This window comes from Rana temporaria, chromosome 6 (assembly GCF_905171775.1).
Source record: "Rana temporaria chromosome 6, aRanTem1.1, whole genome shotgun sequence".
Lineage (NCBI taxonomy): Eukaryota > Metazoa > Chordata > Amphibia > Anura > Ranidae > Rana > Rana temporaria.
In genome coordinates, this window is record NC_053494.1 from 160,128,456 (window position 1) to 160,142,260 (window position 13,805).

Sequence of the window (13,805 nt, forward strand, 5' to 3'; positions counted from 1 at the left end):
TGCCCGAGTGACTCAATGGTGAGTCCGCCCCTGGGTGACACCAAGATAAGTTGGAGTTCCAGTGTGTGACCAATTTCTTGTTTTATTCTTATAATTTAATAGTTAGTCATTATTTCAAATTTTTGGACATTCGTTCTTTTGAATTTTCGGATCTTCTTTCCTATTTTTGGATTTTCGAATTTCGGATTTTCCTAACTTCTTTCTTTCCTATTTTTTGGACTTTCGAATTTTCAAATTTTTGGATTTTCGAATTTAGAATTTATGAATTTTCAAACTTTTGGATTTTCGAATTTATGAATTTTGATCATAACAAATGACCCGAAAACAACCTGAATGAAACAAAAACAAATTCATTTTTTAGCATTAAAGGGATATACCGTGCGGGTACACTCCCATGTCCTGCTGCTGCATCCATAGAGAAGGACACAGAGGGGGCCGAGGGAGGAGCACACAGAACAGCAGGGGATGATCGGTGCGGCAGCAGAACACAGCTGTGAACACCAATTTCTCTGTATAGATTTTTAGCTGACAGCCACGGGAGGGAGAGAAGAAGTGGCTGGCAGCTAAAAAATCTATACAGGAAGATCGGTGAATCACAGCTGTTTTCTGCTGCCGCACCGATCATTCCCGGGAAATTGGGAGGCACTTGCGGGTGCAGAAATGCGGGAGTCTCCCGCACCTCGCGGGAGACTTAAGAAGTCTGGCTCCTTGAAGGCAGAGACTGATATGAATGTACAATATATATGTAAAGTACTGCCTAAATTAATGGCGCTATTAAAGTACCTGTAAATTAATATGGTGAATTATCCTGACAAAGGGGTTGATTTACTAAAGGCAAATCCACTCTGCACTGGAAGTGCAGTCGCTGTAAGGCCCCTTTCACACTGGGGCGGGAGGTGTGGTGGCGGTATAGCGGCGCTATACCATCGGAATTGCCGTGGAATCGCAGCGGTATTCAGCCACTAGCGGTGCAGTTTTAACCCTCGCTAGCGGCAGAAAAAGGGTTAATATCGCCGGCAATGCGCCTCTGCAGAGGCGCATTACCGGCAGTATAGCCGCGGTGTCCCATTGTTTTCAATGGGAAGGAGCGGTAAACACGATAGAATTACATGTTATTATTACCCGGAGAAGCTCTATACCTTTGGAGAGGTTAAAGCTCAGCGGTAGAGTGCCTGCCCTGCATGCATTTGACTCTGGGTTCAAGCCCAGGAAGATCTGTGTTGTCACGTGGCCAGGGCTCGCCGTGGGCTTCTCCACTCTTTTACCTAAAATTGCACTTTTTGTCCAAAATCATACTATTTGCCCAAAATTACCAAAAATTACATTTTTTTGCCCAAAATTACCCACAATAGTCCAAAATCACACTTTTAGCCCAAAAAATACACAAAATAACAATTGCGTGGTCGTGCTACGTGGCTCCCAAACAAAATTGATGTCCTTTTTTCCCCACAAATAGAGCTTTCTTTTGGTAATATTGGATCACCTCTGCGGTTTGATTTTTTGCGCTATAAACAAAAATAGAGCGACAATTTTGAAAAAAAAATCATTATTTTTTACTTTTTGCTACAATAAATATCCCCGAAAAATCTATAAAAAAATTTTTTTTCCACAGTTTAGGCCGATAGGTATTCTACATATTTTTGGTAAAAAATAAATCTAAATGAGCGTATATTGATTGGTTTGCGCAAAAGTTATAGCGTCTACAAAATAGGGGATAGATTTATTGCATTTTTTTTTTTTACTAGTAATGGCGGCGATCTGCGATTTTTATTGTGACCGTGACAATGCGGCGGACATATCGGCCACTTTTGACACATTTTTGGGACCATTCACATTTATACAGCGATTAGTGCTATAAAACTGCACTGATTACTGTTTAAATGTGACTGGCAGGGAAGGGGTTAACACTAGGGGGTTAAATATGTTCCCTAGTGAGTGATTTTAACTGTAGGGGGAGGGCACTCACAAGGAGAGGAGACCGATGTGTGTTCCTCTGTACTGGGAACACACATCGGTCTCCTCACCTGACAGGACCGTGGATCTGTGTGTTTACACACACAGATCCACGGTCCTGCCGTGATCGTGCACCGGGTCCCGAGCGAGGCCGCGCGCCCCCCAGGCGGCAGGCAAGCCCAGGCCCTCATATGACGTCCACCCAGGATGGGAGATCCCATCTGTGGACGTCATATGACAATGGGCAGGTAGGGAAGTGGTTAAAAGAGGTGGTGACATGTTAACAAAAAAAAAAGGGGGGGCATACTTCATGGAACACAGGGTAATTTTTCTGCAGTCGCACTTCTATGTCTTCTATCTGCCTGTCAACTGCCCTCTGAAGAGCGATCACTTTTCAGAGGGCCAGCAAGATCTGGTGTCGGTGCGAGCGTAGATGGGTTTTTCAGAGGCCTTTTCCACATGTTTGTACCCATGACTTATAGTACAGGAGTGAAATCCCACTTTTTATCCCTACGTTTAAGGCCTTGTTCACATGTCATACTGACAGTTCAGCCTATTCCCAACTAAGCTTAACAACTTCAATACCAGGCACTTTCACCCCCTTCCTGCTGATTGGCAGTTTTAGGGGCACTGACATGCGTTTAAAGAGGGGGACAGGCTGGCGATGGGCACTGATTGGCGGCTCATGGGCACCTTTCATGGAGGCTGTGCTGATAATCAATGTGCTGATTATCAGCACAGACACCCCCCCCCCCCCTAACAGGGAGAGACGCAGATCAGCTCTCCCTGTCAGCGTAAACCGAGGAAAGCCATTAATTGGCACTTCCTGGTTCACGCGATGATCAGCTGTGATTGGTCACAGCTGATCATGTGGTAAGAAGCCTCTGTCAGAGACTCTATACCACGATCGGAGTGACACACTGCTAGGGTGACCACATTTTCAAACTACCATTCAGGGACACCTTCCCTTTCCAAAAATCAGCTTTTGCTGTAACGAATCACAGCACAGTGATTGGACACAAGAGGCAGGATTTATGATTTCTCCAATCACAAGCAGGGGGTGGGATTGCGCTCCTCCAGGCATTCCCGGCCAGGACAAGTACTGTCAGTGAGTAAAGCGGTGATGTGGTGGTCTTTTTTGGGGGCATCAGATTGGCCCGAGGGGGGGGTATGGCTGTGTCAGTTTCATTCCGGGACACTGTATTGTCCTGGAATGAATGTGCCCGGGACAGACCTGCAAAATCCGGGACTGTCCCAGGCAATCCGGGACACGTGGTCACACTACTTACCAGGCCATAATGAGATACTGTTATTCCTAAATTCTCACACTTCTGAGTCACAGAGTACAGTATACAATTTTCTATTGCGTCCACTCTAGAAAATTAGCTAGTAAACCAAGATAGGTATGGGACCTTTAACCACGTCCTATACAGTAAAACCTTGGATTACGAGCATAATTTGTTCCAGAAACATGCTTGTGATCCAAAGCACTTGTATATCAAAGTGAATTTCCCCATAAGGAATAATGGAAACACAAATGATTCGTTCCACAACCATTTATTCATATGTCTTTCAGTTCATAGTCCATATAAAAAGATTATAGCAATGTGATAGGTTGTGTATCCATATTTCACCAAATTTCCATCCACAAATGTCAGCATCCACAAGGGGATTAGAAGCTAAATCCAGCAGGAGCTACAGAGTATAAAAGAGAAGAGAGAGGCGCCTCTAAGTGTAGCAATATGTTGCTAAATGTTGTACCTTCATTAACCACTTCAGCCCCGGACCATATTGCTGGTCAATGACCGGGCCACTATTTGCGATTCGGCATAGAGCTTTCTTTTGGTGGTATTTGATCACCTCTGCGGTTTTTAGTTTTTGCGCTATAAACAAAAATAGAGCGACAATTTTGAAAAAAAATTAATATTTTTTTACATTTTGCTGTACTAAATATCCCCCAAAAATATATAAAAAAACGATTTTTTCCCTCAGTTTAGGCCGATACGTATTCTTCTACATATTTTTCGTAAAAAAAAAACGCAATAATCATTTATTGATTGGTTTGTGCAAAAGTTATAGCTTTTACAAAATAGGGGATTGTTTTATGGCATTTTTATTCATATATTTTTTTTACTAATAATGGCGGCGATCAGCGATTTTTATCAGTACTGCGACATTATGGCGGACACTTCGGACACTTTTGACACATTTTTGGGACCATTGGCATTTTTATATCGATCAGTGCTATAAAATGCATTGATTACTATAAAAATGCCACTGGCAGTGAAGGGGTTAACACTAAGGGGCGAGGAAGGGGTTAATCATGTTCCCTGGGTGTGTTCTAACTGTAGGGGGGGTGGGACTGACATGGGGAAATGACAAATCGCTGTTCATACATTGTATGAACAAACAATAGGTAATTTCCCCCCCTGACAGGACCGGGAGCTGTGTTTTTACACACACAGCTCCTGGTTCTCGCTCTGTAACGAGCGATCGCGGGAGCCCGGCGGTGATCGCACCAGCCGGGCATGTGCGTCGGCATAAGGGGCGAGCGGGGGGCGCGTGTGTGCCGCCAGAGCGGAGCCGACCTGCCACCGTATAACTGCGGCGGCTGGTCGGCAAGTAGTTAAATGTAACTGTATTGCTCCACTTAGAGGCGCCCTCTTCTCTTTTATACTCAGTTGTGACATGACGCTACTTGTATATCAAGACATCGCTTGTATATCAAGTCAAAATGTATTTAAAAATGTTGCTCGTCTTGCAAAACACTCTCAAACCAAGGTTTTACTATACTCTGATTCTACATGTTATCTCACAGCTCATAACTTCGGGGAGTGGGTGGGAGAGCAGCAATTTTGGGCCTGATCCTCAAAAGGGATACGCCGGCGTATCTACTGATACGCCATCGTATCCCTGTTTCTATCTATGGAACTGATCCACAGAATCAGTTTCAGATAGGCAAAAGATCCGACATGTGTAAGGGACTTACACTGTCGGATCTTAGGATGCAGTACCGCAGCCGCCGCTGGGGGCATTTCTCGTCGAAATGCCGCTTCGGGTATGCAAATTAGCACTTAAGGAGATCCACGAAGCTTTTACTCTTCGTTTTTTCTCCGTAAGTATTAGTTTGCTGTCGCAAAATTAGGGCTGCTTTTACAAGTCCTAAACTGTTTACACCTTGTAAAAGTAGACCCTTCTACCCCGCGTCGCTGTCATTTTTTTTTTTTAAAAATTTTTCCCGCTGCAACACGTTTTTTTTTTCACGCCCGTCGCGATTCTCAAAACCCGGCGCAACGTAAAACCGCGCAAAGCACGTCGGGAAAATGACGTCGGGAGCATGCGCAGTACGTCCGGCGCGGGAGCGCGCCTAATTTAAATGGGACTCGCCCCATTAAATTAGGAACGCCTTGCGCCGGACGGATTTAAGTTACACCGCTCAAAATTTCTAGGTAAGTGCTTTGTGGATCGGGCACTTAGGTAGAGATTTTGCGGCGGTGTAACTTAAATGGCAAAAGTTACGTTGCGCCGGGTTTTTGTGGATTAGGCCCTTTAATCCTTGTTAGATGTTTTTTGGGACCTAGAAGGCAGAAGCTACATTTGGATTATAGTGGTTTATAGAGCATTATAAAACACTATAATCAAAATGTAAATTCTATAAAAAGCATAACTATTTTTTTTTAAGTGATACAGAATGAATGATATTGAAATAACAACACAGTATTGTTCATCAATTGTAACAAGATTTGAGTTACACATCATTGTTTTAAAAAAAAAAAAATCCCACTGTGCGTTTGATTATCTATAATCTAGGTCAAATTTAGAGTTGTGTAAAAAAAAAAAAAATGCTGAATGTTACAGATACTTACGGCAATATATAATGAGCTGACATGTTTGCCTTAAGGATACACATCATTTGAGTTTGCCATATTTTATTTTCATTTCAATTAATCATATCCTGGTAATAAATGATATGATGTACTGTTAATAGCTAAATGAAAACAACATACACACATTACACAGTATATATATATATATATATATATATATATATATATATATATATATATATATATATATATATATATATATATACAGTATATATATAAAAATATAAATACTTATATATATATATATATATATATATGTAGCGCCCCCCCTACTTTCAGTACGGGCGCTACACAAAAGTTAGTGGGGAATGGAAGGCTTAGTTTTACTCCCATTCACAAATTATGGAAATTCAGGCTGCTGTCAATTCCAGAATTTGTCCTGTAGGTCAGTCTGCGCTCCAGGGGTACGTTGACACCCCTGGGCGGCAGTTGGCGCTAGAGGGATTCTGGCAGACCCAGCAGCCAATCAGAGGAGGTCTTCCCTCGTTGGGCATGCTGGAGGGGGTATATCTGGGGCAGCCGCTTTTGGCGGGTTCTGCTTGTGGGGCCTGAGTTCCAGGTGCGGTACCCACCTTCAGGGTACACGCATCCATGGGCCCTGCCACCGTGTCCTGCCATGCCGAGACCGTGTACCATGCGGAGCCTCCTCCTACTATCGAAAGGTGTCCATGCCTTCTGCTGAGAGGATCATGGATGTTGCTGCCAAAAATGACATTGATCATTGGTGGGGGTGCTGCTGCCGAAAATTACATTGAAAACCATCTCACCTCCTCTTCCCTCTGTTTTCTTTCCTCTCACCATCCGTGACATGACAGGGGGGGAAATGAAAGTGTCCTCTCCTGTCAGCTGCAGTGCCGCCCCTGCACCCACTGCCGCCCCGAGGCCTGGCCTTGTCTGGAATCCGGCCCTGGCGGCTCCTTCGGGGGTTAGCGCTACATATATATTAGGGCTGTTACTGATTAAAATTTTCGTGTTCGATTAATCGTTTTTTTTTTATCGATTAATCGACTAATATCGATTAATTATAACGCACATACAGATCCAACTACTTTTAGCTGATCTCCTTGCATTGCAACTCTGCATTAGTCAGTGGTAAATGTGATATACACAATGGGGTTGATTTACTAAAGGAAAATAGACTCTGTACTTTGCAAAGTGCAGTTGCACTCTGCAAGAGCAGTTGCTCCTGTGCTTAGTAAATAAGGGAAAGCTCTGCTAAATTCCATCATCCAATCATATGCAAGCAAAACATTTTTTTTTTTTCCTTGCACGTGATTGGGTAGTCTTTGCAAAATTGAAACTTTACCTCATTTACTAAGCTCTGGAGCAACTGCACTTGCAGAGTGCAATTGGACTAAGCAAAGGGCACAGTCTATTTGCCTTTAGTAAATCAACCCCACAGTACCTTCCCCAAACCTAAATTCAGTTGGGAGACTCTCCATAGGTTGACTCTGCCTATGGTACCCCTAGGATGCACAGTCATGTGACAAAACGGCACACTTTGCTGAAATGGTTCTATAAGATCGCTGCACTGAACTGGGGATGGGGTACCGGGCTGTGGGAAGGAGAGCATGGACTGTATGAGAAGAGCGATGGGCATTGTACTGCTGCAGCACAGTAGTAGTCTCCACATGGAGCAGTCAGCAGGAGAAGGTGATCTCTTTAAGTTGTACAACTTTCCTGATTAGAGTAGTGTCATACCGCTTTATATGCAGGAGAGTTCCAGGATCTAAATTTTTTAACCGCTTGCCGACCACCGCACACACTTTTACATCGACAGAATGGCACGGCTGGGCAAATGGGCGTATATATACGTCCCCTTTAATTTGCCGGCCATGTGGCGAACTCTGTGACTGTCTGCCAGTGTCCCGCGATCGGGTCACAGTGCTGCAGAACGAGGAGAGTCAAGTGTAAACATGCATCTCCCTGTTCTGCCTAGTGACACTGTCACTGATCATCTGTTCCCTGTCATTGGGAACAGCGATCTGTGATGTGTCACAGTAAGCCACGCCCCTAACAGTTAAAAACACTCCCTAGGCCACACTTAACCCCTTCAGCGACCCCCTACAGGTTAACCCCTTCACTGCCAGTGTCATTTTTACAGTAATCAGTGAATTTTTATAGCACTGATCGCTGTAAAAATGACAATGGTCCCAAAATGGTGTCAAAAGTGTCCGTTGTGTCTGCCATAAAGTCACAGTCATGATAAAAAACGCTGATCGTCGCCATTACTAGTAAAAAAAAATATTATTAATAAAAATGCCATAAAACTATCCCCTATTTTTTAGACGCTATAAATTTTGGGCAAATCAATCAGTAAACGCTTATTGCGTTTTTTTTTTATATTTTTGGGGATATTTATTATAATAAAAAGTACAAAATATTGAATTTTTTTCAACATTGTCGTTTTATTTTTGTTTATAGCACAAAAAATAAAAAACCTCATAGGTGATCAAATACCACCAAAAGAAAGCTCTATTTGTGGGGAAAAAAGACGTGAATTTTGTTTTGGAGCCACGTCGCACGGCCACGCAATTTGTCAGTTAAAGCGACGCAGTGCCGAATCGCAAAAAGTGACCTGGTCTTTGGCCAGCGAAATGGTCCGGGGCTGAAGTGGTTAAAATATGCTTAAAAAAATAAGACTTGGCATGAGAATGAGAACACATCTTACAGATGTGCCACAGTCTGTGTACAGATGTGCAACAAAAAATTGCTACCAGGTAAGTAAAATCGTTTTTGGATTAATAGACTCTTTTCTACCAAAAGAGCCTACCTGCTGGCACATTCCGTATTTGTATTCAGGCTTTACTTCTACTTTTAATTACAGTATCTCAGGTTTTTGACTTATTACTCCATTTAATGCATTTAAAGTACATATTTTGCATCTCTATACATTATATTATATTTTCTTGTTTGGACATAGAAAGGTGTGGAATAATTCTGGGGCTCCTGCTTCCATTAAGGTTGAGAAACACTGATCTAGAACAACCCTGGGGATTAAAGAAACCTACTGGATCGTAGTAAAAGAAATTAAAGCGGAGGTTCACCCTAAAACAATTGAATACCGTTAAAGCGGGGGTTCACCCAAATTTTTTTTAATATTACATCTAGCAGAGCCAGCATAGTAAGGGCATTTACTTTCGGCGTTTTTTTTTTTCTCCGTACATACCTTTATATTCTGTTTTTGTCCATGGCTTCCGGGTTCGACAGGTCACCTGTTTCACAAGCCGTCAATCATCGAACCGAAGGATAGGAACGCCCAGTCCCGCAGTCATCGGAACCCTGAGGCAGGGATAGGAACGCCCAGTCCCGGAGTCATCAGAACGCGGAAGCCCTGGACCAAATCAGAATATAATGGTAAGTACGGAGAAAAAAAAAAAAACCTGCCGAAAGTATATGCCCTTACTATGCTGGCTCTAATGTTAAAAATTTGTTTTTAGGGTGAACCTCCACTTTAAATCCAGCATACTGCTGACATCTACAGTATGCTGGTATTTTTTTTTCCGCTGTACATTACCTTCTTATAGTTCTTTTCTCCCGGCTTCCGGGTTCTCACTGCCCCGGGGAGTAGGCGTTCCTATTAAGATGCGTAGATGATTGACGTGCGGGTAAGGCGCGTCATGCGTTCCGAAAATAGATGAACTTGGACTCGGCTTTATACGGTGCCTGCGCAGTCAGCTCTACACGGCAGGCGCCGTATAGCGCCAAGTCCTAGTTCATCTATTTTCGGAACGCGTGACGCGCCTTACCCGCATGTCAATCATCTACGCCTCTTCATAGGAACGCCTACTCCCCGCAGGAGTGAGAACCCGGAAGCCGGGTGAAAAGAACTATAAGACGGTAAATACAGCGAAAAATAAAAAAATACCAGCATACTGTAGATGTCAGTAGTATTCTGGATCTAATGATATATAGATGATTTTTACGGTGAACCTCCGCTTTAAAGGTGTGTAATAAGGGACCCCAGGACACTCTGTTCTTCTAGAAAAGGATTACATTGGTTTATTAACACCTGTAATGACAAAAGTGCTGCAAAACCCTATGATGCATGCTAGAATTTCTTTACATGAGAAGGTGAAAAAGAGGTTAATTCTTATAAAGGTCTGCCATGCTATAAAATAAAAATGTATGAAAATTAAATGTATTCTACTATAGCTATATTCCTTGGCAACTTCAATAACTCTCTACGAATTATAACTGTAGAAAACTGCACACTATTTAATTATGTACAATCGAATCTGCATAAATAATGACCGTGTACCAATTTGTATTCAATAGGCTTCTCCGACTTCCACTTCAGTAAATACTTAATGAAAGTCAAAAAGATTGCCTACCAAAGATGTTCCCATTTTGTAAATGCTTCAGGGCATGAACTTGATTCTCTGCTGTGAAAGATTAAAGCGTTACTCGGAAAGGTAGCAAGACCTACAAGTAATTATTTCATAATTTTCATTGCTAAGAAAATTAAAGTATGAGCCCTCTAAAGAACAACTGCAAGTTTGTCCATATCTTATTTTGTCCACAATAGCATGTGTATATGTCACTATTGAAGTATCACTTTATTACAACCAATATTAGAGTTATGGGCACATTCCAACAGTTTGTTTACCGTATTTGGGAACTTTAAAAATGCCATTAAAATTCTGAATTGTTTTACAAAGTATATAGACCAGCGATCTCCAAACTACAGCCCTTTGCTAGCCTTTATCTGGCCCTTGATGCACTATTCCTCCCACTGACACCAACAGCGGGGCACTATTTCTTCCACTGATATCAATGGTGGGCAGTGGTGGCTGGTGTTCAATATTCTGGGGGGGCGCGGCAAACAAACCTGCCCCCCTCACTCGCACCACCGCCACTCCCACCCCCCACCGCATGGGAGGCGGTCGGGAAGCCGGCCTTATCTTAGGAGATGAGGATCGAGGACGAGGGGTGGGGCTGCTGCTCCTCGCTTCAGTTGAGGGAAGAGTCAGGGTTTCTCCTTCTGTCTGAACAGCCGTTGCTTCTCCCTGGCCAATCGGGTCTCAGGACCCACTTCCTGATTGGCTGTGAGGAGAATCAGAAAGACAGCAGTGAATATTAATTCGCTATTGTCTTGTCACACAATTGGGTGGGCTCAGGGCACAGTGCTCTGCACCCTGAGTCCACCTTTTTTTTTAACCAATTAGGGCCTCAGGCTTTTAAAAAAAAAAAAAAACATTGAAATCCAGGGCATCAATTTTATTTGTGTACAGCGTCGCACGACAGCACAATTTTCAGTTAAATATCACAGTGCCGAATTGACTAAAATGGCCTGGTCCTGAAGGGGAGTAAATCTTCCGGAGCTAAAGTGGTTAATAAATCAACCCCTATATGTTCTCACATAATAAAATGAATGCACAGCTGCATCTCATTTCTTCAACCTGCCATTTGCTTTCCATGTGCCCTCAGTGTTAGTATTTCACAGAGACAGGGCTCATGAAAGTAATTGTCTTCTTATACCTCAAAAGACTGGAAACACATCCATTGTACTTCAGTTGTCCAAATTAAAATTGCATTGGATTCAACTTCTGTGTCGTCTTGAAGCTGCCTGTGGATGGTGCCAGCAGGTGACCATATTGTCCGGACAGACGGGTCTAAGGAGGTATGCAAAAGCATAAAGCGGTATTTGAAACAGAATACAAGCTATTGACATTTGTTGAAGACTTGTGACTTAATCAGAGGTGGTATGGGGAAAATATATTTGGGGTATGAAATCATTTGAAGATTAAGGCTGGGTTCATACCTAGAATGGATGCGGCTCACAGCAGAGGTCCGGTGCGTTCCTGTTATCAATTTCAGGGGCAAATCAGGCCCAAACTTTTGCCTAACCTCGGACCTGAATCAGAGCCAAAGACGCACAGGACCTTTGCGCAATGTGCTCCATGGCCGCCCCATAGATATGTGAACCGGCTCCATTGAGAGCCGGTTACAGTCTCCTGTTATGCAAATTGGCTGTGGGGAAACCCACAGCCAATTTGCATAAGTGTAAATTACCTAAAAGAATCATTAAACTAATTCCTTCTCTAAACACCCAAGGATTTAGTTGGAATCAAACAGGTTTTGCTTTAAAGAAGAATCCCAGGCATGATATATTTTTTAAAAAGGTGTTGGTACTGCGCTGGTATAATAATGTGATATCAAAAAAAAAAATTTTTTTTTTTTTTTTTTTATTATTTTTTAGAAAAAAAAAATTTTTTTAGTTTACCCAAAAACATTTTTTTTTTTTTTTCTATTTGACCCCTATAGTGATATAGTGCTAGATCCAGTACAGTGATGTACGTGATGGGTCACTATAGAAACAGCTCTTGTGAACATATGTACTAGCGTAATGCTATGTGCATATGCTGTGCCATCAAAAATAAATAAATAAATAAATAAATAAATAAATAAATAAATAAATAAATATGGCTACCTCAAATGATGTGCTTGTGAAACAATATTCCAAAGTGCTATAAGTGAGTCTATAAACTATTATGAATATACATGCACAAGTGTGCGAACATATAAATAATGAATAATATTATTAATATATAAAAATAATAATAAGGTGCGTTGGTGCCAAAAATTCGTTTTTCACAATTCATGTGCATTCATGCTGCAACACGTCCCCAATTATGGGTAAGCGCCAGTTCACAAATTCCAGTCCAAACAGAAAGTGTTGCTGAGTTTAAATCCTGGTGCTATATTTCATGCATACAGGGTGCTGTCACTTCTTCCACCCGACAAAGATAAGTGCTACCACCACCAACTGCTGAAATGCAAACTCACCAGACCCCAGCTGGTAATGTGCCTCAAAAACTTATTCCGTTAAAGTTGGTGAGTCCTCTCAGGATGTTCCTCAATGCAAGAGAGGTGCTTTAAAACCAGCACCTGGTGTCTTTGGCAGTGTCAGTCTTTTAGACAGCCGCTGACCAGCTTATCGTACGGGTGCGTTCCTGGCTCCTGCTGTACCTGTGGTCTCACTGGTTAAAATTACACTCCCCCTTGCGCTGTCCACATAGTTTCATACGCGTTTCGCAGTTTTGCGTCTTCAGAAAAGGTTTTCTGCGTCTTCCTTTTCTGAAGACGCAAAACTGCGAAACGCGTATGAAGCTATGTGGACAGCGCAAGGGGGAGTGTAATTTTAACCAGTGAGACCACAGGTACAGCAGGAGCCAGGAACGCACCCGTACGATAAGCTGGTCAGCGGCTGTCTAAAAGACTGACACTGCCAAAGACACCAGGTGCTGGTTTTAAAGCACCTCTCTTGCATTGAGGAACATCCTGAGAGGACTCACCAACTTTAACGGAATAAGTTTTTGAGGCACATTACCAGCTGGGGTCTGGTGAGTTTGCATTTCAGCAGTTGGTGGTGGTAGCACTTATCTTTGTCGGGTGGAAGAAGTGACAGCACCCTGTATGCATGAAATATAGCACCAGGATTTAAACTCAGCAACACTTTCTGTTTGGACTGGAATTTGTGAACTGGCGCTTACCCATAATTGGGGACGTGTTGCAGCATGAATGCATATGAATTGTGAAAAACGAATTTTTGGCACCAACGCACCTTATTATTATTTTTATATATTAATAATATTATTCATTATTTATATGTTCGCACACTTGTGCATGTATATTCATAATAGTTTATAGACTCACTTATAGCACTTTGGAATATTGTTTCACAAGCACATCATTTGGGGTAGCCATATTTATTTATTTATTTATTTATTTATTTATTTATTTATTTATTTTTGATGGCACAGCATATGCACATAGCATTACGCTAGTACATATGTTCACAAGAGCTGTTTCTATAGTGACCCATCACGTACATCACTGTACTGGATCTAGCACTATATCACTATAGGGGTCAAATAGAAAAAAAAAAAAAAAAAAATGTTTTGGGTAAACTAAAAATTTTTTTTTTTTCTAAAAAATAATAAAAAAAAAAAAAGAAAAATA